Raw genomic sequence first — 26,471 nt, forward strand, 5'->3', positions numbered from 1 at the left:
GTTCTAGCCATGGTGATCAGAGAAAAAGAAAAAATAAAAGAAATCCAAATTGGAAAAGAAGTAAAGCTATCACTGTTTTCAGACGACATGATACTATATGTAGAAAATCCTAAAGCCATTACCAGAAAACTACTAGAGCTCATCAACTAATTTGGTGAAGTTTGCAGGATACAAAATTAATACACAGAAATTGCTTGCATTCCTATACACTAACAATGAAAGATCAGAAAGAGAAATTAAGGAAACAATCCTATTTATCATTACATCCAAAAGAATAAAATACTTAGGAATAAACCTATCTAAGGAGGCAAAAAACGTACTCAGAGAACTATAAGATGCTGATGACAGAAATCAAAGATGACACAGAGAGAGAGAGAGATACCATGTTCTTGCATTCAGTTCAGTTCAGTCGCTCAGTCGTGTCCGACTCTTTGCGACCCCACGAACCGCAGCACGCCAGGCTTTCCTGTCCATCGAGATGGGAATACCAGACCACATGACCTGCCTCTTGAGAAACCTGTGTGCAGGTCAGGAAGCAACAGTTAGAACTGGACATGGAACAACAGACTGGTTCCAAATAGGGAAGGGAGTACGTCAAGGCTGTATATTGTCATCCTGCTTATTTAACTTATATTCAGAGTACATCATGAGAAATGCTGGGCTGGAGGAAGCACAAGCTGGAATAAAGATTGCCAGGAGAAATATCAATAACCTCAGATATGCAAATGACACCACCCTTATGGCAGAAAGTGAAGAAGAACTAAAGAGCCTCTTTATGAAAGTAAAAGAGGAGAGTGAAAAAGTTGGCTTAAAGCTCAATATTCAGAAAACTAAGATCATGAAATCCAGTCCCATCACTTCATGGCAAATAGATGGGGAAACAGTGGCTGGTTTTATTTTTTGGGCTCCAAAATCACTGCAGATAGTGACTGCAGCCATGAAATTAAAAGATGCTTACTCCTTGGAAGGAAAGTTATGACCAACCTAGACAGCATATTAGAAAGCAGAGACATTTCTTTGCCAACAAAGGTCCATCTAGTCAAGGCTATGGTTTCCCCAGTGGTCATGTATGGATATGAGAGTTGGACTCTAAAGAAAGCTGAGTCCTGAAGAATTGATGCTTTTGAACTGTGGTGTTGGAGAAGACTCTTGAGAGCCCCTTGGACAACAAGGAGATCCAAGCAGTCCATCCTAAAGGAGATCAGTCCTGGGTGCTCATTGGAAGGACTGATGTTGAAGTTGAAACTCCAATACTTTGGCCACCTGATGCAAAGAGCTGACTCATCTGAAAAGACCCTGATGCTGGGAAAGATTGAGGGCAGGAGGAGAAGGGATGACAGAAGATGAGATGGTTGGCATCACTGACTCAACGGACATCAGTTTGGGTGAATTCCGGGAGTTGGTGATGGACAGGGAGGCTCAAGTTTGTGAAAATGACTATAATACCCAAAGCAATTTATATATTTAATGCAATCCCTATCAAATTACCAATGGCATTTTCTGTTAATGGAAGTAGAACAAAAATTTTTTACCATTTGTACAGAAATACAAAAGACCTTGAATAGCCAAAGCAATCTTTAGAGAGAAAAATGGAGTTGGAACATTCGACCTCCCTGACATCAGACTATACCACAAAGCTAGAGTAATCAAAACAGTATGATCCTGGCACAAAGACAGAAACATTGGTCAATGGACAGGACAGAAAATCCAGAGATAAATTCACTCATCTATTACAAAGAAGGAAAGAATATACGATGAAGGAAATTCTCTTCAATAAGTAATGCTGGGAAAACTGGACAGCTACATGTAAATGAATGAAATTAGAACACTCCTTAACACCACACACAAATAAACTCAAAATGGATTAAAGACGTAAAACTAAGGCCAGATACTATAAAACCCTTAGAAAAACACAAGTGGAACACTCTGACACAAATCGAAGCAACATCTTTTTAGATCCACCTCCTAGAATAATAAAAATAAAAAACAAACTGAACCTAATTAAACTTAAGAGCTTTTGCACAGCAAAGGAAATGTAAACAAAACAAAAAAAGTCAGCCCTCAGAATGGGAGAAGTTATTTGCAAACAAAGCAACTGACAAGGGATTAATCTCCAAAATATACAAACAACTCATGCAGCTCAATATCAAATAATCCAATCAAAACATGAGTGGAAGATCAGACCTCTCTCCAAAGACATACAGATGGCTGAAAAACATGTGAAAAGATGCTCAACATCACTGATTATTAGATAAATGCAAATCAAAAACTACAAGGAGGTATCACCTCACATGGATCAAATTGGCCAGCAAAAAATTCTACAAACAATAAACACTGGAGATGGTGTGGAGAAAGGGGAACACTCCTACACTTGGTAGGAACTTAAATTGGTATAACCATTATGGAAAAAAGCATGGGGGTTTCTTAAAAAATAATGAACTACCATCTGATCCAGCAATCCCACTCCTGGGCATATACTGAAATAAAATCATAATTTGAAAAGACAGATGTGCTCAAATGTTCATTGCAACACTATTTACAATAGTCAAGACATGGAAGCAACCTAAGTGGCTATTGAAAGAGGTAAGGATAAGTAAGATGTGTAAGATATGTACAATAGAATATTACTCAGCCATAAGAACAAAAAATGCCATTTGCAGCACCTGTTGGACCTAGAGATTGCAATATTGAGTAAAGTCGGTCAGATAAATACAAAAATCATGATATCACTTATATGTAGAATCTAAAAATAATGTTACAAATGAACTTATTTACACAATAGAAATAGACTCACAGATGTAGAAAACAAACTTATGGTTATGGGAGGGATAAACTGGGAGATGGGAATTAACATATACACACTACTATATATATAAAACTAATACCTCTCCTACTGTATAGCACACAGAACTCTATTCAATTCTATGTAATAACCCACATGGGAAAAGAACCTAAAATAAAGTGGATATATGTGTACGTACAACTGAATCACTTTGCTGTACACTGAAACTAACAGAACATTGTAAATCAACTATACTTCAATAGAAAAATTTTTAAAAAAAGAAAGTACTGGCAAAAAAAAAATATTGTTTAAAAGATCTAAAGTAAAACTTGTCTTTTTACTTTTCTTATGTTGTATCTGCTTTTCCCTATATGTTTGTTCAATTATTTTTGCTACTCACTGATGGACCCCCTCCACAGTCCATAGTCCAAATCCAAGTAATTGACTTAGTTCATCAACTCGTATTGATATTAATTAATTACTAACAGAGCACTTCTGCAAAGCTTCTCCATGGATTACTGACAATATTGCAGATTTCACCTTTGTATCAAATACCAGTAAGTGATCTGAAGCAAGAGTTTTGGGTAAAACAGCTAAATTCAGGGGAAGATGAACATGGCACCTATCTTGAGTAAACTGTCCAATAACTGACCTTACCTGTAATACCTCTTCTATCCCTTCTACTGACCCATATTTCACAAATTCTTCAAAGAACAGCTCTTGTTTCTTTCTTCATGGAATTCTCTCAACTATTTCAGGTTTCGGCATACTGACTGCAGTGGCAAAGATATGAGGTCTGACATCACACAGGTCTCACCATCATAACAGAATTCATACCTTAGCCAGGTGCTTTCCAACTTAAGTGTGTACAAGAATCTCCTAGAAAGCAAATTTCTGAACCCCAGTCCCAGAGATCTGACTCAACAGGTCTGGGTTAGGCCTTGAAATCTGCATTTTTAAACAAACTCCCAGGGGATGCTGATTTTGCTTGTCCATGGAACACACTTTGAAGACAACTGCCACACTTCACTCACCTTGTAGCTACAGGGTTCTGAACTTTTTATTTAGTTTCTATTTGTAAAACACTAATAGTATTTTCATCGGGCTGCCATAGGCAATTTATATGAATCAAAACAGATTCCATGTTTGGTTTATAGTAGCAATAAAAATTAACTGATCTACCTCGCCTTTCTCTCATCTTTCTTACACATGCAATTAACAATGAAAATTCAATCTGTGATTTGATACTTCCTTAAAATTAATCCAACATTGATATAAGTTTAGATGGTGGGATATCACGGCTCTTCAATTAGATTCCCGGTCACTCCAGAGAGGTTGCATAGCCCCACAGTGCTCTCTATACTGTATGCACTTTCAGCCCAATGGAGAGGAGGTGGGGTGACAGGGTTAAAAGCAGACACATGCATGAGAGGACTTGGGACAGAACTGCAGCCCTGAAACTTAGAATCTATGGGACCTCGAATGAGTTCTTTAGCCTCTTTCTTCCTCAGTTTCTTCCTCTGTAAAACAGGAATAATGAGTTTCCTCAAAAGTGTGTTGTATTAAATGAGGCAGCATATGTAAAGCACTTCAAAAGCACCTTTTTATGTCAGCTGAAAGTCTCAGAGATGATCTCATCAGCCTCCCTTTATCCATGGCACACAGTTACTTCGGTTAACACATTTTCTGAACGCATCCTTTTTGCACATGATAAAATATGGCCTTGGGGTATGCTCAAGAAAGAATACTTCTGAGCAAAACTAGGAACAATTGAATCAGCTATTGTATAAACATAATGAGTGAAGCATTAAAATATACCCAGAGAAATGTCATTTCCTTCATTGTTTTATCAGTGTTTACTTGTTTCTCCTCCCTGCTAAAATGTCACCTATGTGATCATAAGCATTTTACTTTTTCAAAAAGCCAGGAAGGGTGTGGATATCACAATAGATAGAGCACAATTAGTAGTCAGACTTCTTTAAGTTCGATCTTCTTCAAACCAGTTGTGTCAAAGTGGGACAGTTCCAAGAGTGGAAATAAAACAAAACTTGATAGTATCACTTACCATGAAGTATCATAGTAAAGATGATATTTGATAATGTATGTAAAAGCACTTGGCATAAAGTAGGTATTCAGTTAATAGTACTTAGTATTCCTTTTTGAATCCCTGGCATCTACCATCATGAGTAATGTAGGCTTAGCACTTGAGAATGTTTTTGAAAAAAATCAATGTATAAATTCAGCAGTGTGGTTGCTGACGCTTCATTTTCAATGTTGATTAATTCCAGATAACAAATCAGCATGTTCAATAGCACTAAGTCACCAAGTCATGGATCTTTCCACATCATCTCTAGAAAATTATGACTATCCATTAAACAAACAGACTAATTGCTCTGTGGGTTAGTTTAACCCCAGGACTCAATCATATGTGATAAGAAATTCTAACTACACTCTTGCCTCTCCAAGATATTTTCCTATTCTGTTTTGCTCATCTCCATGTAAGACAATAAAAGTTACTTTATCACAATAGGATAAAACCCATCTAAAAGCAATGTCTGAGGGAATTCTAAAATAGCATGTTCTGGAATGAGCATAATTATTGGTTGTGATTCTTTGGACAAGTTATTGAAAACATTTCCAGGCCTCAGATTTCACATGGGTCTAATAGGAACTATAATACTCACTAAACTGTCCTGTAATGAGATTTATATGTCTGTCTAGTCCTTTTCCTGGCTCTTTATTTTTATCCCTAGAGTTCACTGCTGAAGACGCCTTGATGATCCCAGTTCCTTCTGTTTAGATAGTCAAAATATTTATCAGTGTGGATTTCCTCTTATGTGAAGCCCCCCTTCAGACAGTCTCACATACAGCCTTGTTGGAGGGCAGTGTGAATGTGGCAAATGCAAAGTCACACAGTTCCTGCAGTGTAGTCCTGGGTCTGGGAAACAGCTGCCCAGCCAAGGCAATATGCATTCAGGTGTGGCTGTGTGCCAAGGTGGTTAAAGAGTGGGCACACCTTCTCTACTCTCTTGCCCATCTGTCAGTTGGATACAGAGGACTCCAGGCCTCAGGAGATGGTAGAGCCATAAACCAGGGTCACTCTGGAAGAAAAAGCCTTTGGCCAAAGTGAATAATTGCACCAAACTTTTTCATGCATGAGAAAGAAATTTCTATTGTGTTGAGCCACTACAACTGGTGGATTGATTTGTTAGAGCACCTAGCATTACCTTAAGAAATGTGGTAGAGAAATAGTTTTTCTTAAAACAGCTATGGGTCCTCTGTATATAAACTTAGCAGAAGATGTTGTACTAAGAAAAAAGTAATAACTATTATATAAGTGAACGTTATACATTTCAAAACTTCAAGCTATATGGGATCTGCAGAGATGTTTAATTTGGCCTTCAGTTGCTAAAGACATGGAATTAGTTGCCAATGTTTTCTAAACAGATTTTACATAAAACTTGGAATGTTCAGCTTCTTTTGAAAACTTGGAGAATTTGATCACACTGTTCGAGTTCCTAGGCTCACGAATTGACCACAGGTGAGGAGCTGGTGACCAACAGGTTCCCACCATTCCATTCCTTCAATCTTGTCAGCTATTCTTGTGTCTAAACTTACATATTTCATCAGTCAGTCTAACCAGTAATACAGAAAGCAAAACAAACACAGGGAACTAGTATTAATAACACAGCTGATGTTATTAATTAATGAACACAGCTCCACAGAAGAGAGAATCATAGTGATTGTGAAATAAACCAGAGGTTGACACAGCAAGAAGCTGCTTCTACCACGTGGCTGGAGAGAAAAGGAGACAGTGTTGTAGAAGCCCAGGGCTGTGACTGCTCCAGGTACTGGAATCCGAAGCAGATGCCACTGTTCCTGGAGAGGCCGTTGTCGTTGCTGTGTTAATCACTGAGTTGTGTCTGACTATTTGCAACCCCAGGGACTGTAGCCCAACAGGCTCCTCTGTTCATGGGGATTCTCCAGGCAAGAATACTGGAGTGGGTCGCCATTTCCTTCTCCAGGGGATCTTCCTGACCCAGGGATTGAACCCCAATCTCCCACATTGCTGGCGGATTCTTTACCGTCTGCCGCCTTGCCCTCTGGGTTCCTACTGTGACCTCACCCAGCAGGAATTAGCTGACTTGGGGCCTGGGGAAAACATTCACCCTCTGGGGTAAATCCTTCTGACACAGAGCAGGGCAAGGAAGGGAAGGCACAGGTATCTGAAAGCAAACCAGCCTAGAACCAGGACCCACATCTGCTTTAATCACATATAATGTCTGCCTGGCCCCTGACAGGATTTCAGTGTCACGTCTTAGAGCACGAGAAGATATGCCTTTCAGTGTCTCTTCAGAGAAGTCATTTTCCCACTTCTTTGTCTTTCTTATTTCAATGCGTTAGCATTGATGAAATCACTTTATTTGGTTTCCTGTTTTCTTTAAACAGTGAAACTTTATTTTCATTGGTAAACACCCACCCAAAACAAATCGACAAAAAACGTGGAAACTTCCATCTGAGTATGTGATAATTTCGACTTAGAGGTCCTAAAATTTAAACTGAACAAAAAAACCTGAGTCACTTACCAAGCTTAGATGGACTCAGAACACAAATCTTAACTACCCTCCAAGAATGAAGAAAATAAAATTCCTCTTATTCTCCTTATAGAAAGAACAAAAGCCGTTTTATTCTACCACAAAATCTATAATTGAATCTAAAAATACAAAGTATTACAAATTTAAGCTTTTAAATAGATATGTTCATTTACTACATGAAACTTTTTTAAAAAAATTTTATTTTGGGGTGTAGCTAATTAACAATGTTGTGATAGTTTCAGGTAGACAGCAAAGGGAGTCAGCCATACATATACACGTAACCATTCTCCCCCAAACTCCACTTCTGTTATTTGGTTTCTTAAACTGTGTTTTTGCATGTCATGAGAAAACCTTCCCTAACTTTCAGAGTTATGTCAGGGTAAGATCAATATGTACAATTCTGCTGCTGCAAGATGCTTCAGTCGTGTCCGACCCTGTGCTACCCCACAGACGGCAGCCCACCAGGCTCCCCCATCCCTGGGATTCTCCAGGCAAGAACACTGGAGTGGGTTGCATGAAAAATGCATGAAGGTGAAAAGTTAAAGTGAAGTCGCTGAGTCGTGTCCAACTCTTAGCAACCCCATGGACCCTACCAGGCTCCTCCATCCATGGGATTTTCCAGGCAAGAGTACTGGAGTGGGGTGCCATCGCTTTCTCCTTGTACAATACTACCATTTACTACACACAGACTATGTGTCAGGTCCTGTAATGTGCGACTTATCACAATAACAATATTTGCAAAGTATTGTTTCCCTCATTTTATTGAAAAGAAACCTGAATCTCAGGTCGGTTAAGGAAATATCCAAGGTCACATGGCTGACAAGTGACAGACAGAATTTCTATCGAGATCAGTTAGACCTCTTTGGACACAGTTATTCCTGCTAGGTAGTCTCTATCTCAGACTAATCTTAAGTTGTTGTTTTTTTCCTGTGGAATTCTGGGTATATAGTTGTCCTGAATGCCTCATCACCACCTGTTTATCACTTGATGTGATTGCCTATCATAACTCTTTGTCCATACTATAACGAATACATGGTTAGTTAAGAACCTTTCCTGATAAGGCCAATCACATTTGTATTAAAAAAATAAAAAGTTCTGCTGGAACATTTTGTTGAGGGAAATTTGGATTCCAGTTCAGGAAAAAATTATAGATTCCTTCCAACATGTATCAGGGTATTCTAACTGCCCAGACATATATAAAGATACTGAGAAGTTTAGGAAGGTTTCAAGAGAACATATTATTTTGGAGAACACACAGAGATTTAGGGATGAAGAAGGTTCCATATTGGGACTGTGATGCAGGTAAAATAACAGTTGTAGTTACCTTAGAAATTAACTATGTGATTCTTTTGCTTTTCCTCTCTCCTTTTTTATGATTTAAGTCACTACCCAAGACTGCTGTTTCTGCAAATACTAGAGTACCTGGCTTTTCAAAGCATATAAGTAATATTCAATTCATATAAAAGTCTAACTTTAGTTTCTTTTTATATTTATTTTTTCTGCTCTATTTCACATTGATGATGACTCTATTCCTTCTGAAATTCTTTACCCTCATTTTTTCAGACACAACCTGTTTTTGGCCCTCCTCCATCATAAGTACATTTGTCCTAATTCCTAAAGTGTCCTCTCTCATTCTGCTGGGAGTCAGGGCAGTGTAGTGGTTGCAAGCACAAGCTTTGGAGTCAGACCACCTGGACATGAACCTTGATTCTGCCATTACTAGCTCTCAGACTTTGGGCTGCTTACAAAAACTCCCCTCACTAGGCATTTGTGGTACAGAATATATTAACACATTAAGATTGAAAAGTTTGAAGGGAGGGGCAACATGGTAGAGTAGAAGGACCTTGAACTTACCTCCTCTCATAAGCACACCAAAATCACAAATAACTGCTGAATAACCATCAATAAAAGACTGCAATCTACTAAAAAAAAGATAGTCTGTGTCCAAAGACACAAGGAGACTACAAGACAAATTACAAAATGGGAAAGGTCATGGTAAAGGCCAACATACAGTCAAGGTAGGAAATCATCCACACACAAATATGGTATTATGAATGCAGGATAAAGTACATTTGAAAATAAGAGACCAGCAACTTTAAACAATCACATCTATATACCATGCACTTTATATCATGTACTATACATAAAATATAGATTGTTATACCAAAGCCTCATGGTAACTGCAAACCAAGAATCTATAATACACACAAAAGTGGAAAAGAAATCCAAACACAACACTAAATACAGTCATCAAATCCAAGAGAACAAAAGAGAAAAGGAAAACAAAATAGCCCTCCAATGTACCTGCCTTACCACTTGTACTATGAGCACACATGCTTCCTTCTGCTCAGATCCTGAACAAGGTACTAAACTAGCTACTCAACCCTCCAACCAGTCGGATTAGAATTCAAAGAACCTGGAGCAGCTCTGAGGTCCACAGACTCACATGTTATGATTCCTTCAATATCAAACATAACAGCCACTGCCACTTAATTAAGCATTTTGAGTCCTCCAAGTCCTCTATTAGACCCTGGACATGCATTCATTTTCATTTGCCTAGGAAGACCATCTAAGGATAAAGTTACTCAAGATCACACAAACCCAGTTGGATGCTAGAACCCATGTTCTTTCTATGTCAATGCTTATGAATAGGGACCTCTCAACCTGGGTCTCTAGGTTAAAGTGTCTGATTCCTCCTTTTCAGGCTGTAACCCTATTCTGAATATAGACAGTCTTGATTGAGTCTCTGACACCTGTGTATGTCTTATTAGCCCCCTCTCTTCAATGATGGGACCTGACTTGAGGACTCAGTTATTAGCTGAAGTTCTGCTTCTTCAGGAATGAGTTTCTGGCAACAAGGTAATTGGTCACTGGTCACTATCCAGACCAGTATTACTGTCCCCATCACCACCACAGAAGTTCTGGGGTGGAGCTAGGTCACCCAGACAGATCTATTTTCAATGCCTTCTGCAGAACAAATGCTGTTGAGAGACGTTTAAATGGTCACCTACCATAGGCCAACATTACATTAAGCACCTAAAATTTATTGTTGAACTTGAGTGGTACACATACACCCTGGACCCTGAAACTGTCAGGATGTAGGACTGACATCCAAGTCCACATCAGATCATGGCCAAATATGTTCACATAGTTGAAAAGCACTTGTGCAAAAGATATACCAAGAAATAACAAATGTGAGATGTACACAGAGACACTCTGGATTCCTGCAGAACCTTGGGTTGTCGGTCCTAGTTCACACTGTCAGTGGGAAACTCACCCAACATAGGTTTGTAAAATTATCAGTGGCGATAAGGAAGTTAGGAAAAGTAGCGATTGGTAAGGCTGAATCACAAATAGTCACAGGTGGGAGCATTTCATCCTATAGGCGCTAGCAACACCATACATTAGTTTTTCACAATGTTCATGAAAATCACCTGTGGCTCTTGTTACACTGTAGATTCTAAGTCAGTACATCTGAGGTAGGGCCTGAGGCTCTGCATTTCTGAAAGCTTCCCTAACACGCTAACAGCCACTGATTCTCAGGCCACACTTTGCACAGCAAGCCCATAGACGTTCTTAACACAGGTTTATTAATAAGAAGGAAAAACAAACATAGTTGACTTACTTAGATTGAAGTCACATGTAGGTGGCACTAGAATCTTCCAGCCAAGGTGCATGATCTTACCTGAAAAGTAATCATTTATAGAGAAAAAAAAAGACTAACCCAGCGCTGAGTCTCAGAGTATGAGGGAGATGGAACCTCGGGTTGAGGGGTCTGAGATGCCATACAGAAATCGAGAGGGAAAGGATGGGCAGCAGTCGTAGAAACAACAACAGCGGTGTTCAACTGAATATCTGCACTTGAAAAGCAGAGACGGTAACCTGGGGTATTTGAAACCAGGTCTGGGGAACTCCAGGCCAAGGACACTAGACTTACTGGCACAGAAAAGGCAAACTCAAAGTCTAACTAAACAACAAGCAATGAAAGAATCAGCACAGGCAATCCAACACCGCCCAAGGTGAGAGTAGGGTCACAAACGTCCAGAAGGCAACCAGATTAATTCTCAGATGTGGGAAGTGAACTTACCTGCTTATCTTCAGCTTCCAGAAGGAACTGAGCAAGGAAGTCGGTGTCCTAGTCCCAGACGAAACAGCACATCCAGCAAAGAACCCAGGAAGGCATGAAGGGCAAGAGCTGAAAAACTCAACTGTTACTCACGTCAAATACGCTGAAAAGGTACGTCTTAAATTACGTCGTAAAGTTACGTCCTACTGAACCAATGAAAGGCCTGCATTCCTTCTTACCTGCGTGGGGCAGAATCAACACGTGTGAATTAAGTGGCTCTAGCTGTGAAAATCCGCAAACAGTGGGAGGCCCAAGGCACGCTGGTAAAGCCCCAGGTCTCAAAGAGAGCTTCCCAGAGCTGCAGTATAGGCATCACCTGGGGAGCCATTAGGAAATGCAGTCTCAGCCCCGCCCCTATCCTATCAATCAGAAACTGGGGGGGTGGCGCCTTGCTGCCTTGTTCCAGCAAGCCCTCCTGGTGATTCCCATACACGCTCACTGCCATACAGTCTATTGAAAACGTGTGTGTGATCAGTTGCTCAGTCTGGCTCTGTGACCCAATGGACTGTAGTCTGTCTAGCTCCTCTGTCCATGGAATTATTCAAGCCGGAATACCGGAGTGGGTTGCCAGTTCCTCCTGCAGGGGATCTTCCCCACCTAGGGACAGAATCTGCATCTCCTGCTTTGCAGACAGATTCTTTACAGCTGAGCCACCTAGGAAGCTCAGGAACTAGTGAAGACTAAAGCCTGCCTACAGGGACAAGAAAACTCAGTAGAAATTTGATGATGGGCATTAACATTTTTGCCTCTTAAGGTTTTTATTTCCTAAGCACATAAATGTGTCTACTGGTAAGGACACAATTAGGAATTTTCAATAATCCAAATGTCTCTGTCTCTAGCATGGTATGGGAGACCCACTACCTTAGGTAGCTAGCTCCCTGGTCAGGGTGGTCATTTAATATAAATGTATTTAAGAAAGAATACAGAAAAAATGCTAAAAATCCTGAGCCCTAAATATATCTTCATGAAGTCACACATGAAGTACAATAATAGTGGGAATAGGAAAAAATAAAATTGAAAAGTTTAATTTTCATGTCTAATATGAACAAGGATCTCGATACTAACCAGATTCTATAAAAAAAATGTTCACATCTCCTAAATTCAGAATTACAAAGGGTATGCTTGCTTGGGATGCTTTTGGCTCTATGTAACAGAAATCGTCTTGGGGTAGACTTATAGAGAAGGGGCGTGTGTGTGTTTGTAAATGAGCAAGCCCAGAGCTAACTTTGTTGTTCTTCACAGATTTTTGGACTCTGTGGGAGAAGGAAGGCCTGGGTGGAATGATTTGAGAGAATAGCATTGAAACATGTATATTATCATATGTGAAACAGATCGCCAGTCCAGGTTGGATGCTTGAGACAGGGCGCTCAGGGCTGGTGCACTGGGATGACCCAGAGGGACGGGATGGGGAGGGAGGTGGGAGGGAGGGTCAGGATGGGGACACATGTACACCCATGGTGGATTCATGTGAATGTATGGCAGAAACCACCACAATATTGTAAAGTAATTAGCCTCCAATTAAAATTAAAAAAAAAAAAAAACTGTGCTGTTCTTCAGGAAATGTCCTGAGTTTTTCCAATGGTTCAGGAGGCCACATGGACCAGATTCTGTCTACTTGGCTGCCCACGTTCAGATTCCACTCTCAGGTTCCCCCACTGTGGTAGGTTTACTGCCTGTGGTAATCTGGACTTTGCGCCTATTCACATGGCTTCAGATGGGGGATAGGAGGGGGTGATGGGGAGAGGTCAGGGAGTGAAAAGAAAAGCTGCTGAATTCCTGAGAAGAGATTCCTCTCCCAGAGCCCCAAGCAAGTTTCTCCTATGCTCTCACTGACCCACAATGTCTTAGTCTTCCCCATCCCTAAAAAGGGTGAAATTATATGACTAGTTAGTCTGATTTGCTAGGAGAGGGGGAATAAGACATAGGAAAATAACTGCTACAATGCCAAACTTTTTTGGATGTAATGATTAAAAATGATGAAATGAGAGTATTTGATTAATAAAATAAATTTTATTGTTATGGAAATTACTTCATAATCATGTGATTCAAGTTATGTGTTAGGAACTATGTGGCTGCCATGTTGGAGACATTGCCATTTAAATTACTATTAAATAATTTATTTCATTAAAATAATATATTTTTATATAATTAATTTATGGCCAAAATTATTTTTATGTGGCCTTTGACAAGATGATTTTAATCTCTGGACCACAGGGGATATTGAAAAAACACTAATCAACTACCACTCCATGACAAACATTAAAAATGGAGACCAACTTCTAAAAAATAACAGCAAAGATTTATTGTGTGAATATCTGTTCTGTTATGGAAAAATGTTCTTAAAGTAACTAATACACACATCCATCTTTCCATGTGCCTCAACTAGAAGAGATATTTCTCACAATTATTCAAATTAGAAGGCAAGTAAAATTAGAATGGAGTGGAAAGCCAATTGAATTCTATTGAGGTATGTTCATAATCATATCACCAAAAAACACAAGTATGCCTTAAGTTGCCTAGGAACTAATGTTTAAAATTGAAATATATAAGAAGACCAGCAATATTTATTAAGTCCTAGAAAAACTGTGTAGACCTTTAAACTCCTCCAAGATGAATGCATCATGTTTCAAAGATCACCTGGATTTATAGATTTTACAGGTCAATGAGGTTGTCTATAATTTTTACAGAATTATCTTTAATGAATGTGAGAAATGCAGCAGGAAGAACATATTTAATTTTAGTAGTCTTAGATATTCTCTTAAAAGTTAAAATTAAGTTGCATTGAACATTCTAATGCCACCAGAAGGAAAATGGATAGAAGAACTACAAATGAGGAATAATGATGAATAATGCTATTTTATGTCAAAGGAATATCCAACCAAGTCACGAAGGTATAGTCATGTTTAATGTCTACATTAATCACCTGGAACTGGGAGTAAACAATATGTTAATGAAATTTGTAGATGATACTAAATTGAAGAGTGCTGTTAGCATGCATAATGACAAGAGAAATGATTTTGAAAGAATGGAGAGAAAATGACCTTTTACTTAAAAATCAGATGAAAATAATAGGTATAATTTTTTTAAAGAGTCATTCTATGGAAAGAAAAGCAAGTCATACATGATATTCAGAAAGAATGTCACATCTTACAGATTTTACTTTGGTAATAATGTAAGGCATTTAAAAACTAATATAATATTTGAGGACTAGCTATGTTAAGTTTTCATTTTACAATGAGAGGAAAACACTGTTCTATAAAGTTCTGATGAGACAAATATTTAAATATTGAAAACAATTGGGTGTTTGTCAACACATCCAAATTTAGGAAAATGGGATTAAACACATCTGAAATGAAGTGGGCAACAAAAATGACTAAGAAGTCAGGCTATTAAACTTCTAAGAAAAGATTAATCTCGTAGTCTGCATACCCAATAAAAGGAAGCACGAGGGACAGTATGTAATAACTTTCTTCACTAAGGAATTATATGGTAAACCCCATTCATTCAAAGGGCTTGGCATTCCTTTGTGTAACCCAGATTATCTGGTATTTCATTAAAACAACTATGATGTGATCTCTGACAGAATGGTAAATAAGCAGTTGTAGCAAGTTAAGCAACTATTTACTATGTAATCATTTCAGTTATTCCAGGGCCATATGAGTAAAGAAAGGTGACAAAATAAGAACCAGTAACAGGAGCAATAACTCCTGAAAGTCAAATAGTTATCCAGTGGCAGTCTTGACAATACTATTAATATCTTCTCAAGGAGAGCAGATGGAGTCTCCCGCCTTGGGTTTTAGGCATGGCTGCAAGGTCTCTGTGATGGAGATGATCCTTTGTTAGAGCCCAAAGCAAATAACAGCAGTTTGTTTTTCCACTTCTTCATTTGTTAAAAACTCATATGCTTATTTTACTCAGGAACTGTTTCAAAACTAATATGTCATTGGCATTTATTTTGTATATGCTTTTGTTTTGTCTTGTTTAATCTCAGAAATATAGATATCACAAGATGTCAAACAATTCTGTGCAATAGTTATATGAACAAGAGTCTAGTCGTCTACATATAGGTTACTCACCTTTCTCAGAAAATAATTAATTTTAACAACAACCAAAAAATGGGTTCTTATCCAATCCGGGAGCAATTTTGATAGTTTATGTGTGGGTCAAAATTAGGTGGTCAATAAAGGCAACAGTTCCAACAAGTAACTAAAGGGACTATTTCTGCCTCATTTATTCTTCATCATTCCCCTTTTCACCTTAGTTGATTTGCCTATGCACTATAGACAGAATTAGGAAAAACACGTTAACTCTAGGGTAAAATTGGGGTTCAGTTGGATCAGCTCTAGAACAGTGTGTGTCTGTGTTCTGGAGTGGTATAAATGTGTTCTAAAATATTTACAAAGAAGGAAGGACAATACTCTATTAAAAAACTAGAAGGATCCAGAAAACTACTGAGTTACCGTATAACCTTCAGTATTTTTTGTGTTCAAGGCTAAATTCAAAGAATTGCAAGGCCTTTCACGATTGCCTTTCATGATTTGTTTCCACTACTGCCATTCTCCTAGTACCCCTCCACCCCTCCAAATCGTCCACACTCAAACTGGATATTTCCCAGACATGTATGCACAAGTTGTTCCCTCTGATTAGAATATTTTTCTTCCCTTTATCTGCCTAGAAAACTTCTGCCAGTCTTTCTAGATGCAGCTCAAATGCCACCCTGTTTTGGGAAGCCTCACAGTACCTTCCTTTCAACATCTTCCTGCTCACTAAGACAAAATTGGCCATTTCTGTTTTGTACCCACAATACTTACATATGTTATCACACTGATGACAAAAAGCAACCACAGTCACAACACAATTGCAAGCATCATTTATTAGGTACTTAATCTGTGCCAACACTGCAGTAGTTTTCTTATCTCTACAAAAATATCTGAAGGTAGATGTTTTTCTCTCCATGCATAAATGGAGACCCAAAATCATAGGACAGTTGATAGAACCCCACTCACTTGAAAATCTGCGCATTTTCTGTGATCCTCTTGCCTCTTTGGCGTGTCTCGATCCTTGCCCTAGTAACTGGCTTCCCTAGTGGCTCAGTGGTATAGAATCCGCCTGACAATGCAAAAGATGTGAGTCCAGTCCCTGGGTCAGGAAAATCCCCTGGAGAAGGAAATGGCAACCCACTCCAGCCTGGGACACATCATGGACAGAGGAGCCTGGCGGACTACAGTCCATGAAGTCACGAAAGAGTTGGACACAACTTAGGGACTTAACAACAACGTAAGTGTATTCAGTCATTTTTTCTTTGTGAGCGCACGGAAAAACATTATCTTTAAAAAGCATGCTTTGTAGCCTTACTGCGTGGTTTTAAATCCTGCTTCTGAGTCTTATTAGTTGAGTTACCTTGAGTGATTGATTTAGCACCTTCATGCCTCAGGTTCATCAACTGCAAAGTAAGAAGACAACTCCTACTTCATGGGGGTGGTCTTGAGGATTAAACAAGTTAATATGTATAATAAATATAATAGCATCTGCCTGTTATAAGTAATCATACCTCATTACAGTACTCTATACCTGTTAGCCGTGATTATTGGTTTATATACTTCTCTTTTATATAGATTGTGAATGCCTGAAAGGCAGGAATAATATCTCATTCATCTTTTCATATCCTCCACCTACCACAGTGTCTTGCAAATGCCAACAACTTGCAATGTAGAAATAAAAAAGGAGATTTACATCAGTGGTAACTAAGTGTGTGGGGGAAGGGTCAGAGAAGCAGAGAGGAGAGAGTCATATATGACACCAATATACGATTGCTATGAGTCACTTTTTCCTGACAGGGGGAAAAAAAGAAAGAACCTGTCAGCCGTGGTGGACTCCAGCAATCCATAATTGCACTCTTCCAGCTGGGAGGCTACGATATAGGCTGCCGAGCCAATTTCCCCTTGCAAGAGGTACTGAACAGATAGGGAAAACCCTCGAGAGCCAAGACGGCATGCTAAGGTGTCAGGAGCTGCTCACCAGCAGCTGCTGCTGATCCCCCATCCCCCTAGCCCACAGCTGCCAATTCTGCTTCTTCATGCTGTGCCTAGCCCTGCAATCCAGAATTTGTTCCCTCTGTTTGTAATGGTAAAAACTCCCACGCGGGAGGGATGTGCTTCCGTGATTAAGGGCTACCGACACACCTTTGTGCTCTGTTCCCCTGCTTGCTGTTGTTCTGACCCTTTCTATTCTGAGAAATTCCCTAATTTCTGCCCATTCGTCCAGGACTTCAAACTGTCCTCCTCCTCAGTCCCTCCCAAATGTCCAGTGTTCTTGGCTCCTTGTGCCCCATCTTCTGTCCTCTTGCCTTATAGTTGACTCCTGAACACACTGACATAGGATATTTATCCCTGCTTCCTTTCATGCCAGGTGGAACTTCCCAGTCCTAATCCTGTGTCCAGCCTAGCAACACCGATGACCAGCCTCACTGTAAGGAAGCAAATTTGCATGTATTCTCAAGTAACAGACCTTTTATACACATACACATACACAAAACACTCTTACAAAGTAAGCTATATAGAATAGCAGATAACAAAATCATGGGAATCAGAATTAGACAGATCTCACTTAGAATCTCAGCTCTACCATGCTTCCTCTATGACCATGAGCAAAATATTGACCTATCTAAACCTGAGTTTCCTCCTCTGTATGAGACACACAGTGAATCTCACCTTGTAGGATTACAAAGTTAGGTATCTAATTAATATGTAAGTTAGAGTTAATATTGTTATGATTAAAAATAGATCCCCAAAGTATCAGTTCAGAGATGAACCATGAATGAATATAAGGATCAAAAAATTAAAAATCATCATTATTATCAAAATAGCTTACTTTGGATATAGGAATCACCTTAAATTTCCAATCATATTCTTTACAAGATGGGTAAATTGTTAACTAGAGAGCAGGAGTCATATTTCTATCACTTACAAATTCCAAATGAAGATTTTTGGCCTAAATTTCACAATTGCAATTTTAATATCTTTATTCAATTTATTCATATCTCCATTCATTCATCCATTTATCCACCCATTATCCATCCATCAATCCGTCCATTCTTTAGGAAATATTTAATATATAGTACCTGCTATGTGCCAATCTTCTTCCTGAGACCTGGAAATTTACAATCATAGTCCTTACCTTCATGGCGCTTTCATTCTTCCTCACACTGCTTCCCCATCACTTTAAGCTTTTGTTTCTGTCATTAGATGCATCGATGTATTTTCTGCATGTCAAGAGTAGCCCTTTTAGAAAGACATTAGCAGCAGCAAATCTTGAGAAAAGTTCTCATTGATAGAACTGGATGTCATAATAAGTCACTTTCAACAAAAAGTCACTTAGAAGCCTTTAGATAAGTATATATGCCATGTAAACACGGTGAACTCTGTTTTTCTTCTTGTCTTCTCTTGCGTTTGGTGTCATCTCTTTCCTTACACAATACAGTACTACAGACTAGGACCCTGAACAAATGTAGAAAACTGAAAAATATGTGAGTTTTAATGGATTGTAAACTTCAAAACAGCAGGGACTGTATTTTATATCATGTTTGGACCCCTAGCACTTTTGAAGTGCCCAATAAATGTATGCATAATAGCAATGAAGATTCAATGAATAGTTAGAAGCTCTTTTGCAAAATGGTTAATTAATGACTACTGTTAACAGCTGAAACTGTCAACCTTTTTCTTTTCACTTTTGCTTTTGTCTGGGATGAGTGTGCTTTGGGACTAGTCAGAGGTGAGGTAAGTACTGCCTGACTGGCAGCTGATAGTAATCGATGCAATTAAAGAGGAGTTGTCCCTTCAGCATTTACGCCTCAAAGTGTCCCATTTATGACAATGCAATGCTCACCCAGAAAGCTTTTTGACATCTTAAGAACTGTAGTTATTTGGAAGCTGAAAATATTCAAGGTAAAAAAGATGGGAACCTAGGGGGAAATTTTAACTATGTGGAAGCCATTCATAAAGTGATCCTTGCAATGTGGGAAAGATGGGAGCTGCTGGAATGATTCCTGAGCAGTCTTGTTTGATGTAGTAATGGTCGATGAAAGCTTTCTCCTTTGCTCATAAGTTCCAACTCATTTATCTATGCTCTTGTTTGCTAAACAAACAACCCACAGATTTTCTTGGTCTCACAAAGAATAAATTTATGCTCCTGTTAAGCTTCAACAGAATACTCACCCATCTAGCTCTCCTTCTCTCTTTGTCCACTCCCAGCTTCATCTTTCCGGTATATCTACCCAGTGCTTCAAGCCAACGATTTTGGCATCATCCTTCACTTAAATCTTATAGTCTACATCCATTACATCACCAGGCCCTGCTGTTCCTACCCTCAAATATATGTGGAATCAGACTACTTCTCATCACCAACACGGCTACCACTTTGGCCTGTTTATCTATTAATTTGATAGCTTCTGAACCAGTTTCCCTACATTGCCCATGCCTCCTTCAGTCTATAGTCAACAGAGGAGCTACAGTGATTCTGTTTAAAGGGGAGTTAGTTCATTTCATTCATGAGCTAAATATTCATTGATTGCTTCCCATCTCTTTCACAATCAGTGCTTAAAACTGACAATGACCAGTGGGTCTCAACGTAATACGACTCCCATTCCCTCTGTAAGCTCATTTTCCACCACTTCCTCTTGCTCTTCCACACATGCCAAGCCCACTACTGCTGCTTTAGGAATTTCACACCTACTGTACCTTCTACCTACTCTTGCCTGGAAAATCCCATGGATGGAGGAGCCTGGTGGGCTGCAGTCCATGGGGTCGCTAAGAGTCAGACACGACTGAGCGACTTCACTTTCATTTTTCACTTTCATGCATTGGAAAAGGAAATGGCAACCCACTCCAGTACTCTTGCCTGGAGAATCCCAGGGATGGGGGAGTCTGGTGGGCTGCCGTCTATGGGGTCGCACAGAGTCAGACACAACTGAAGTGACTTAGCACTACCGTCTACCTGGAGTCCTCTTCCCCCAACTCCTCCCTTGCTCATCCTCTCATCTTCTTTGGATCTTTACTCAAAATTATCATCTCGGTGAGACCTTCCATATTAACAGTATCTAAATTGGTAATCTACCATGTGTACTTCCTATCTTCCCTCCTGTGCTTTTTTTTTTTTCATCTTTGTATGTGTTTTTGTATGTATATTTCATCTAATATCATTAGTGTTATCAGTATCTAATGTGCTATGCATTATGCTTACTATTTATTGTATGACCCCCTGATGAGACTGTAAAGGACTATGAGGGAAGAATGTTTGTGTTTTATTATTTTATTTCTAGTGCCCATAACTGTACCTGAAACAGAAGATAATCTGTGAATATCTGTCCCAAAATGGATGAATAACTTTACAGGAGGGGTGTGGTAGTTAATTTCTTTGATATCTCATTCAGTTCATGGCCTCCTGGTATCACTTTTGTGGCAAGTTGTGTTTTCCAACATTATCTCCTCTATCATATGTTCTTCTTTAATGTGGTCTTGCCACTGTCATATCAAGAGGTAGAGGTGGGATCATAACTGTTTCAGCTATTAGGGTTGAAGCCTCTTGGAAAAGACTCTGATGCTGGGAAAGAGTGAGGGCAAGAGGAGAAGGGGACGACAGAGGATGAGATGGTTGGATGGCATCACCAACTCAATGGACAGGAGTTTGAGCAAATTCCGGGAGACAGTGAAGGACGGGGAAGCCTGTCATGCTGCAGTTTATGGGGTCACAAAGAGTTGGACACAAGTGAGGGACTGAACAACAAAAAAGCCAAGGGTCTAATGATCTAACCCTTCATCAAGACCTCAGAAAATTAACAGACATGTTAATACTTCATAGTACTTTTCAAACAGATGAAAATCTTTCTAAGCACTAAAGGGCATGACTTTCTATTAAAAAATAGGGCTCCTAAGAGTGTTAAGGGTATTGTTCCAGAGTAGCCTGCCAGGGAGCCTCCTTAGATCACAGATCTTCAGAATTAGCAAGAACAAGAGCAGCGGTCCCCAGTCTTTCTGGCACCAGTGAACCGTCTCAAGGAACACAATTTTTCCATCGACTAGGGGGTGGGAGATGGTTTCAGGATGATTCAAGTGCAATACATTTATTGTGTGCTTTATTTCTATTATTATTACATCAGGTACACCTCAGATTATTAGCTATTAGATCCCAGAGGTTGAGGATCCCTGAACTAAAGGGTCTGTACTCTAGGAGCTCAAGAAATTATACCCAAGTGGCCTCATCCACAACTGGACCCAGTTTAGATAATGAACTCCTGTACTACAAACTGATGCCATAACAAATGTTTAAAGGAAAGAGATGAGTGTATTTTGCATATACAGAAAATGTGAATTGACATGGCTACAATGCAGATTCGAGCAGACTGTTTTTCTAAGATGACTACAGCAATGTGTCCTGTCCCACATAAAAGTCTGCAGGGTGGTTTAGGCACTCTCCTACCAGGAGAGTGAAAGTGAAAGTTGCTCAATTGTGCCAACTCTGCGATCCCATGGTCTGCACAGTCCATGCAATTCTCCAGGCCAGAATACTAGAGTGGGTAGCCTTTCCCTTCTCCAGGGGATCTTCCGAATCCAGGGATTGAACCCAGGTCTCCCGCATTGCAGGCGGATTCTTTACCAGCTGAGCCACAAGGGGAGCCCAGGAATACTGGAGTGGGTAGCCTAACCCTTCTCCAGGGGATCTTCCTGACCCAGGAATCAAACTGGGGTCTCCTGCATTGCAGGCGGATTCTTTACCAACTGAACTATCAGGGAAGCCCCCTCCTATTAGGAAGCGGAGGTTAATCCCTCTTCCCTTGAGTCTGGGCAGGCTTGTGATCACCTGGACTAATAAAGCTGGTGAGATGTTTGCTGTATGACTTTCAAGTGAACGTGTCGCTCAGTCATGTCTGACTCTTTGTGACCTCATAGACTGTAGCCTGCCAGGCTTCTCTGTCTATGGAGTTCTCCAGGCAAGAAAACTGGAGTCGTTAGCTATTCCCTTCTCCAGGGGTTCTTCCTGACCCAGGGTTCAAATCCTGGTCTCCTGCACTGCGGGCAGATTCTTTACCATCTGAGCCACCATGCTGCAGGGGGACCAGACCACGTGGGGAAGCTACAGCATTCCTGGCCTTTGAGTCACCTCACCCCAGGGGCCTGAAATAGAGGGAATGAGCCTTCTGATTCTGGTGTCCAGCTGCCAAGTCACTCCTAGGTTCGAGTCTTCCCAGATATATCTAAAGTAGTGATAAGCCTTTGATTCTGTTTAAATTCCTGACCACAGAACCTATGGGAAACGTAAGATGGTGTTTTAAACCACTGTGCTTTGGATGTGCCATTCTGCCGTGTTATGCCACCTGAAACTCTTTGCAATGTGGCTTTGCAGCTCCTCCATCAAGAAGTGGAGTCTATTTTCATCTCTTAAACCTGGGCCAGGAAGGAAGTGGAAGTAGAGGTGTGCCGTTCTGAGCCTTAGCCTTGCTTCTGCTCATGGGTCCTTGCCTGTGTGTTAAGCTTGGGCCAGCCTGATACAAAATCAGTGACCAAGATTAGTTTATAGCAAATTGATCAGCCTAGATCGCCAGAGCCACGTTCTTGACCTATAGTTAACCACAGATGCATGTGTGAGCCTAGCTAAGACCAGAAAAACCACCCAGCTTATAGACTCATGAGAAAAATACGATTATCTTAAAAAATTATTTTTAAGCTGCTGAGAGATTTTGTTTGTTTGACTGGTTGGTTTATTGGAGGTGGTGGGGTGATGTGGGCAGGGTAGGAAGGATTTTTACACAGTGATAGCTAAATGGTACAAGAGGAGAAAGACCTTCCAGATAACTGAGCTCACGTATACTTTCGAGTGGGAAAAACTATGGTTGGAATGTTGGAAATGAGGATCATTATTTGTGGTCAACAAGTTATTCCCACACTCTTATACCTGTGCTTCTAAGTCCAGAGACCAAGAGAACATGCAAGAGGGACTATTCCCTCTATATTATTCATTGACGGGAAAAAGTAATTCTTCTCATTCTGCCATTCTACTCCTTGTATCAAATCCAATGAACATACCTTGACTGACTTTATACCAGCCCACTTCCTCTGTAGGATCAGACTTAACACATATAATGACATAAAGTGCTATATAAACAAACAGTGTTACCATGCTCCCAAGCCTAGAAAGAGAAAAAAGGAGTAACTTTTAAAGTGCAGCTAAAGAATTCAAATTTTCTCAAAGCCAAATTGGAATGTGGAAAAAGATTTTAAAAATTCTAAATTTAGGTGCAATGGTTTTCATGTGTTTAGAATCTGGCAAACCAGCTTCTTCTCTGCCCTACTTTATAAAGGTTGCATAGAAGAGGGAGAAAGAAGTTCTGTTTAGCTACAGGTGAAGACTTTATGGTCCACACCCAAATAATAATACATGAATGTTTATATCATCCATATGTCAAAAAGAAAAATTAAATGGATAATTTCAAAAGGATCTATTTTTAAATTATATTGCTTTCCTTGAAAGACTAAGCATGTAATTTTTTATATAGAAATAACCAGTTTCCCAATGTAGAAACATATCCCTTACAGAACACAACTTTCTATCCTTGGGATAAGAATGATGCAATGAGGAAAGTTAAATTTGTGAATTTTATGATCTAATGGAAGAAAGAGTAATGCAATATAAGGGAAATAATTTAATAAGAAAATGAACACCAAGAACCTGTAACTTGAAACTTGTACTTTTATGTTTCTTTGAAGTGATATTTTAGTAATAACTTTATAAGAATACAAGTAACTTGAGATCAAATTGCTTTCCTTGATGCTGCACACACCATAGCTGGTTAATACTAGCATTGCTGAGCAAGGGCATGAGACTCAGAAGGAATTTATAACCTTGTGTGAGTGACTGTTTCCTGGTTCTATTTTCGAAGCCCATGCCTTCTGGGGGAGGTTAGGTTAGGAGTAGAAGGATAGAATTAGTTTTGTTGAATCAGTTTTGTTAAATTCTGGTTTCCTTTAGAACATTCAGGGGGAGACATTTGGCCTGGGACTCAGTGTTGGGTGATTGCTGCAGATGTTTAAGTCAGGAGGTATGTGAGATTGCCCTATGAGGCAGCAGAAAGTAAGAAACCAGTGGAACGACAAGGAGCTCTAGTGTTTTAAAGGGATTGGAGGAGGAAGACCTAAAAGGAAGTGAGACGCTGGTGGTTTAGTCATTAAGTCGTGTCCAACTCTTGTGACCCCATGGACTGTAGTCTACCAGGTTCCTCTCAACTCTTGTGACCCCACTGACTGGAGCCTACCAAGTTCCTCTGTCCATGGGATTTTCCAGGCAAGAGTACTGGAGTGGGTTGCCATTTCCTTCTCTAGGAAATCTTCCAGACCCAGAAATCAAACCCAGGTCTCTTGCATTGCAGGCAGATTCTTTACCAACTGAGCTATAAGAGAAGCCCTAGTGAGACAGTAACAAGGATGAATTTATCTAAGGAGGTAAACACCAGAGAGACTAGTGAGATTTGAGACAGGTCCATAGGATTTGATGACCAGGAAACCACTATAATTTAGCAGGGATAGTTCTGGTGGGATGACTGGAATAGTAATTTTCAAAGGTCAGAGACAAGAATATTGATCGGGAAACATAGCCATGGATGTAAAATAATGTTACGAATGTTTATATAGGAAGGAAAAGGAAGCAAAATATAGGGAGATAAAAATTGGTGGTGAGAGAAAAAATGTGGGACCAGTTGAAGAAGTGGAAAGTTCATAAGCCAGTTATTGGGATGTTTGTCCACTTCGTTCTTACTGCAGATATATCAACTTGTCATCCATGGCCTCATCCAGAGACTTGACAGAAATGTCCATCAGAATAGAGGAGAAATGGTTCCCAAAACCCACCATTGAGGTCCTCCACCCAGAGGTTTCACATTACTGAAATATCTTTGGGTATCTTGTTTCAACAATATTTGTGCTCTGAGAAATTTTCTGGGTCCATCTGGGTGACCTGTAGTAAACTTATATTTAGGTTTCCTTTGTTTTTCATTTAAATTCCCCAACTCCATCCTCTGGATTTCTCCACAGTTAGAAAGTTCCTTGGTATTTTCTATGTTACTTTGCTTCCTCTCCCCACCCATCTTTTTCTTTTAAACCGAGAATCATTCCACTTCCACTTTCCACATATGGTCTTGTCTTATAAAAGTTCAGTTCTCTTCAGAGAGCTCATTTATTTCCTTAGTTTAAAATCTTAAGTTAACTAAGTTGACTTTATATAATAGACAAACATGAGACTGCAAATTTTGCTTCTCACTCCATCCCTAGTATATTTTATAGCGAATTATAAATCACTTTTACATCTAATGGTCATCCTGTCTTAGCCAACAAAGGCCACTATACATACAGAGATTCTATTTGGAAATGTTCCTCTCTCTTCCTGATTTCTTAGATTAGAATATCCCTCTTCTGTGCATCTGTCTCAATTTTTAAAAACATTATCTGAGTTCTCAGAGTTCTACCACTAGTAGATTAATCTGATTTTTTGCCTTATTAAAATAGTTATAGTTCTTGCAGGCAGTGGAACCTGAGAGCAGGTCTACAGTGAGGAGCTCGTGTTTAACATTTCTCCATAGTCACCTGAGTTGGGTGCTCTCCTGACCTCTGTACAAACTGTTGGAAAAAATCTCACTGAAACTGGTTTATCAAGTATAAGTCATCAAAAACTGAGCCTTGCCTAATCAGTTTTGAGCCCCTCTATAATAGGAGCCTTAACTTCATGATTTCAACACAATTTAAAATTACTCAGCTTACCTCATTCCCCAAGTTGGCCTCTTCACAGTTTTCCATGGAAACATTCTAATTCGACTAAAGGATTGCGGTAAGATTCTGTGACATTCTGGTTTACTTGCTTCTTTGTGTTTTAATCAGTAAAGTTCACGGAATCTTTTATTATTGTTATCATATTTTTTCTTTTCTTT

General features: G+C 39.5%; 1 long non-coding RNA gene across 2 annotated transcripts in view; it reads right to left on the reverse strand.

Moving 5' to 3' along the window:
* LOC139030237 (uncharacterized) overlaps positions 1 to 26,471 on the reverse strand; it is a 297,763-nt gene that overhangs the window by 222,109 nt on the left and 49,183 nt on the right. For both annotated transcript variants that reach the window (XR_011482535.1, XR_011482534.1), the window contains exon 2: positions 11,465 to 11,572. This is a non-coding gene — a long non-coding RNA (uncharacterized lncRNA). The remainder of the gene's footprint in view (positions 1 to 11,464; positions 11,573 to 26,471) is intronic.

This window comes from Odocoileus virginianus, chromosome 21, assembly GCF_023699985.2.
Source record: "Odocoileus virginianus isolate 20LAN1187 ecotype Illinois chromosome 21, Ovbor_1.2, whole genome shotgun sequence".
Lineage (NCBI taxonomy): Eukaryota > Metazoa > Chordata > Mammalia > Artiodactyla > Cervidae > Odocoileus > Odocoileus virginianus.